The sequence below is a fragment of the Myripristis murdjan genome, chromosome 15 (assembly GCF_902150065.1).
Source record: "Myripristis murdjan chromosome 15, fMyrMur1.1, whole genome shotgun sequence".
Taxonomy (NCBI): domain Eukaryota; kingdom Metazoa; phylum Chordata; class Actinopteri; order Holocentriformes; family Holocentridae; genus Myripristis; species Myripristis murdjan.
Window position 1 is genome coordinate 17,324,790 of NC_043994.1, and position 6,146 is coordinate 17,330,935.

Genomic DNA, 6,146 nt, shown 5'->3' on the forward strand with positions numbered 1-6,146 from the left:
GTAGGCGAGGTCACGTGGTCCCAAATCACCCTGCAATTTTGGCTAACGACCTCTCTGTCCCAAAGTGCCTCCAGAATTAATTTAGACTGTATCCCATCTTGCCCACGCCGTAATTTATGGCACAGTTCTGTTTTAAAAATCCCACTGTCAGTCGACTAATTGGCTGCCCCTCGAGAACAGGCACAGTACACAAAGTACAATGTCAGAGCCTGGGGGTGGGGTGGTGGTGAGGGGGGTGTGTAAGTAACTCCAGTCTCTTGCCTTTTCTTGACACCACTCTGGATGTTTTCACTCACACTGGATCACTGTTGGATGTTGAATAGATTCTATCCAACAATGTTAAAATGCTGATTTTTCTGTATGTTTGACTTGTTTTCCTTGGCACTACAAGCAGTTTGAGAGATTTCAACCTTGGTGTGAAATGGTCCTCAAGCTTTTACACATGAATTAGTCATGCATTGATTGGCCGGATGTTGAAGGGTATAGTACAGCGTGGATTTATAGATCTGCATCCTTAAAAAACTCATTGGATTTGTATTTGGAAAAAACAATCCAGTTGGTTTTAATGCCTGTTTTTGATCTTGATTTACTCTGGTCAGTTTCATTACTTGGTTTTAACCTTTTTTGGACCAATGAACTCGAATCAACCGAGTCTTCTAATTGACTCAATTAAGGCAATCCTGACCTCACACATTGGCCCTGGATGCAGTACAGCCAGGATACTGTATGTTATAAACCACTTGAATGAACTGCCAGAGTGCAGGGGGAAAACATCCAGCTACAGCTCTTTTCATTTATCACAGTCAGTGACAGGAAAAAGCTGCACAGCAATGTTTTGGTAGTCAAAATTTTCTGTGAACTTTCTCACATGATAATTACATCCCAGGAAGAGGACCGTTGACACCATCATCCATTCAGCTAATTGTCACCATCTGTTTCCTATCACCCTCTGGTTTGGGACGGCACATCTGTCTGGATCAAAGGGAAGTTTGGATTTCTGGTCACTGGATGAATTCTGGTATGGGGGCACCTGCTTCTCAGAATATTCCCGGTACAAAACAAAAATTTCAGCAGCCACCTGAACAACATCTAGGCCAAGCAGTGGCCCTTGTTAATAAACACCCAATTACCTCCCACATAATTAGACCCTGAAAGACAGTTATGAACATCAGCCTCCAAATACTTAAATACTCATTTGATTAGATTACTTAAAGAATGTGTATTCTGCTTCTGCACCAGTCTTACATTTTCACACTCTCTCTGATGAACCTTGAAATGCCTTGAAGTGATTATTTTATCATGCATGCATTCCTCACAGCTCACTTCTTGATTTTCTGCAGTTGTGTAAATATTCCCCTTTTTCCTCATCCACATACTTGTTATATTGTATGGTGGGGAACTCTTTGTGTAGGTCTGTGTGCATATTGCTTGGTAACTCAGGTGGTTTTAATGATTGTTACACCTATCCACAAATGTAGATAAAGGCATACACTTTATGGCTCATGTCAATGTACAGTTACAACCAATTAAATTTTAAGTTACTGATTGTTTTCAATCAATTTAAACATGAAGTATGGAAGTTCACCACCATTTTTTAACCACTTGGTGGCAGCAGTGTAAAAGAGAGCAGGACACTCCAGTGATGTACCAGAGAGGGGCGTTCAGCAGAGGACAGCACAAGCCCAGTTCTAGCACCAATGGCTAGCATATATCAGTATCATTTCATTCATTTTCATCATTGAAAAATAAATCACTGATGCATTTTATATTCACAGGTAATGTATCTGTTTAGGTAGATTTAAGCCAATACGAGCGCATTATTGATAAATTTAACTAGCCACTGATTTACTACATGCAGTATCAGCCATACAGGACCATATCTACATTTCATTTTTCTACTTATAATGTTCACACAGACAGCACAATTGCAGTGTCCAAATTGGTAATTGTCTGATTTAATTAATGATGCAGGTTTTATAAAGGTCAATCAAATTATCTTCGGTGAGAAATCTCACTGATTGAGTGTCATCAAGAGCTCGAGCTAATCTGTATTAGGTGGTGGGTGGGATTAAAGTGAACACCAATTTCATCAGTGGTTGTCACTATTAGCCTAAACAAGGCAATGCATTGTGAGAAATATGCAGATAAGATAACTGGAATGATTTTGTATGTCTGTCAAATCTGAGAATGCTCTAAGAAATTCTTTCAGTCTGATCTATGAGCTATGCGGTCATGAGTATTTATTTTAGGTCTGCAAAATGTAATTACCGTGAGTGTCATTATAATATTACAGCTGGGGACTGTGCTTTTTAACAAAAAAGTAGTCAAATGAGTGATGTGAGGTGCATCTTCAGGAGGGATTAATTCAACAGCTTACTCCCTACAATGCAGTGAAACAACTATAAAATCACTTTTATTTGGTCTCATCAAGCTTATGTTTTGCATATTTTCATGTGTGTATGATGTGTGTCATGTGTCGTGTGTCATTTTCAGCAGGTTTATGAAATGAAAAGGCTGCATTTCAGCAAAGTATACTGTACATAGTGAGATTAAAAGAGTGACCTAGTTTTAGAGTGGACCAGTACTAAAAGCAAACCTCTGCCCTTGACAAACTGCACATGAGATTATCAATAATAATCCAAAATGGCAAAGCTGAATTGGGTAGCTTGAGCGCAGGTGCTCCAAACAGACAGAATTATCTTGCAGCAACACAAATTGGCCAAAATATATTTAAAGTTCAGATGTCTGTTTTTGACTTGAAACCTAAAACAAATAATTGGAGTGATGTTAATTTGAGCATTTATCAAGATTTATGGACAAATTTCACAGTTTTTAATTATTATTATTTTGTTTTAATGCATTTTCTCTAAAGTAAACATTTCATTTCTCTGAGATGCTGAGTGACATTTTTGGGCATCCTTTGGATCCTTGTAATCCAGAATGTTTCTGATGTCTTGGTGATAATTTGTTATTTTTTTAGTCTGCATTCTTGTGATATTTTTCTGCACCCTCACATTTCAGAGACATGCACAGGACAAGAGCCAAACTAATTCTACTTGCTCTGTAAACATTGCTTGCTGACAGACAGCCAGAATCGTGCTCCAACTTCTTCAGCTGTATAAAGGAATCATCCACAACAAACATGAATGTTACTGAGGAAAACATTTTCTCATGCAATCATTTTTTTATTATTATTATTATTATTGGAAGATAAAATGCTTTCAAATATTTTTACTATTATTTTAAAATGATCAAATAACGCATGGATGCAATATCTGTTACTGTTTCATTTAAATTGCACAACTCAGAGAAGTGTGCATTTTTCCTTCTTGCATTCAAGGAAGAGGATTTTATCAATTTTCATGGCAGTAAGCTGTATTTCTGTTCCATCCTCTGCTGTGTCTTCATTCTCCATCATTCTCCATGGCTTTATGCATGACATTCCTTAATTTAAAAATTCCTCTTATTTCCTGGAACTTGATTTCCGCATTGATTCTAAACCCTTTAAGGTCGATATCCCTTTGGATGTAGGTCCATGACATTGGTGGCCCATCTGGTGATGGCCACGCATGATATGAGATATTCCTCTGCCATGTCGGCAACTGATTTAGGCTGATTAGAATATTTCAGGCAAAAGAGAAAAAGACACTGGACGAACACTGGCTTTGCTTTTGCATACTGATGTGCATAATCCACTTCATACGTGGCACATGCAGTGACAATCTAAAGCATTCAGCATCTCCCAGAAAATTTCCCATGGGCAGAGCAGCGGCATTTTCCCCCACAAGGGACAAAGAGGTCAGTTCGTGCTGCTGTGATTGAAGGCACGGGATTAGAAACTAAGAAGATGACTGGAGAGATGCAGTGAGCGTTTATCCTTATGATATTTGATCAATGCAAAACCAATTGCATATAGTGAATGACTAAAGCTTCAGTGGCAGGTTTTTATGGTGCAGCGTATGTGCTGACACCAGTAGACAGGTTACATATTTTAAGACAAAGCTCACAACTGATGATAGATGATAAACACTGAGGTAAAGCCTTTTCTGAATTCAAGAGGTATCGCACGCTATATATGCATTTTGCTGATTGGTCTATCAGGATCCATGGCTGCTTATGGCAATATTGTGTGTGCTAATTGTGCTGCACATTTATGTCCGAATGACCCTTGTCTCCAACAGACAGGGCCTGTGCATTACAAGATGAGGAGAGATTAGGGCACAGTGGGTTAATCTGTGGGCCTGCCATCTGCCAGCACCATGAGAATTAAACTTGAAACCACGGCCTTGACCATCATCACACAGGTGATCTTTTCTCTGTGCTACTGTATATTATGGCCCTGTTATGAAATACCCTCATACTGTACATCAGAAGAGGTAAAAATCAAAATTGTGCTTTCAATATATCACATTAGCCTGTTTCCCTGTAGGGAATCTGACAACTGGCCAAAGTCACCGAGTTTAAATCACACACTTATGTTCTTACAAATGCATTTTTCACTTTCATATCTGCCAGTTGTTTTGCTTCCCCTCGTGACTGTGTGCAGCTTGCAGAAAGCACAATTGGAACACCAAGCTGTCATTCAGGTCATGCTGTATACATTTGACTAATACCACTCAGATTATAAAGTAGATTTCATTTAAGTATATGAAAATGTTCTGTAAAAGGTTTATTCATGTGTGTAAATCCTCTTGCATGCAACATGTTTTGTTAGTGCTTTACAGGCATGTATGTTTATATACATACAGTGCAGTATTTTATTTTCAATGCAAATGGCAAGATTTACCCTTTAACATTTATATTAAGAAAAATGTAATGCCAAAACCCTGGCTTATGCACTGAGTGCTAAAATTATGGTTTTATATCTCACAAATTTAATTTAATGAGAGAGGAAAAGTGCCTAGTGCTGTTTGTTTGTTTGTTTGTTTTTACAAGCTTGTAGATTAGGAAAGATCCTGTCAAAATGAAAAGCTGAAATGTTGTAGTGAGACATATTCAAGCAAAAGTGGGGATATTAGGGATTGATAAATATATATAAATATAAATATGTGCTTGAAGACAGATTGGCAGGATTGTCAAAGAAAAAAAGTAGTAGTATTAAATAATTTAAGACAATTTCAGTGAGATTTGGCCACTGTCTGGATTTAACAGTAGGAAAATTAAATGAAACTACCCAGTAAAAGTGAAGATATTATTCAGTTATGAGTAGGTGTTTGCAGAGAGATGATCTTTGTCAGAAGAAAGATGATCACTGAGTAGTTATTATATAACACCTGCTTGCAAGAGTACCTCAGGGGGCAAATAAGATTATCAAACAAGAGGCTTAGCCAGCTTTGTTGCTTAAAATACCGTTCAAAAAGTCCAAGAAAGGTATTAACTTAATAAAGAAGGTGTTTAACTATGGATCCTCACCACACACGTTTTTCACAACAACGTGTATAAAGGAAAGAAAGGAATAAAGGAACGAACAAACAAACAAGGAAGGAAGAGAGAGAGGAAGAGGGAACATAAAGAAGGAAGGAAGGATGGAAGGAAGGAAGGAAGGAAGGAAGGAAGGAAGGAAGGAAGGAGGAAGGAAGGAAGGAAGGAAGGAAGGAAGGAAGGAAGGAGGAAGAAGGAAGGAAGGAAGGAAGGAAGGAAGGAAGGAAGGAAGGAAGGAAGGAACAAACAAAAACATTCATAAAATACATTTTGCTCTGATGAGCATGTCATCCTGCCATGTCTGTATGTAACATTAATCAACCTTCAACCACACTTAAAGCTGTCTGGATTAATAAATGTTAAAAAAAAGAAAGAAATTTAATTTTTCTGTGTACAAACCATATGGCCAACAATCATAAACAAGTTTCAGTAACTTCCTGCAAAGTACTGAAACAAGACTGTGCGCACACTGAAAACACAACCAGTCTACTCACTCACTTTATGAGTCTCATCATAACACCCAGTCAGGAAGTAATCTCATCAGATCGTTCACTACTTTGATCTGCTTCATGCTCTCCGTTATGATTTATCTATTAATTGAATAAGTAGTGAGGTTTTCTGTTTTGCCTCATGCAACAGATGGTTATGAAGTGCAGCAGATGGTGTGCACTGTGGGCAAAACACTGACCAGACTTGTAAGTATGGATTCTGCCCCATTTTAAATC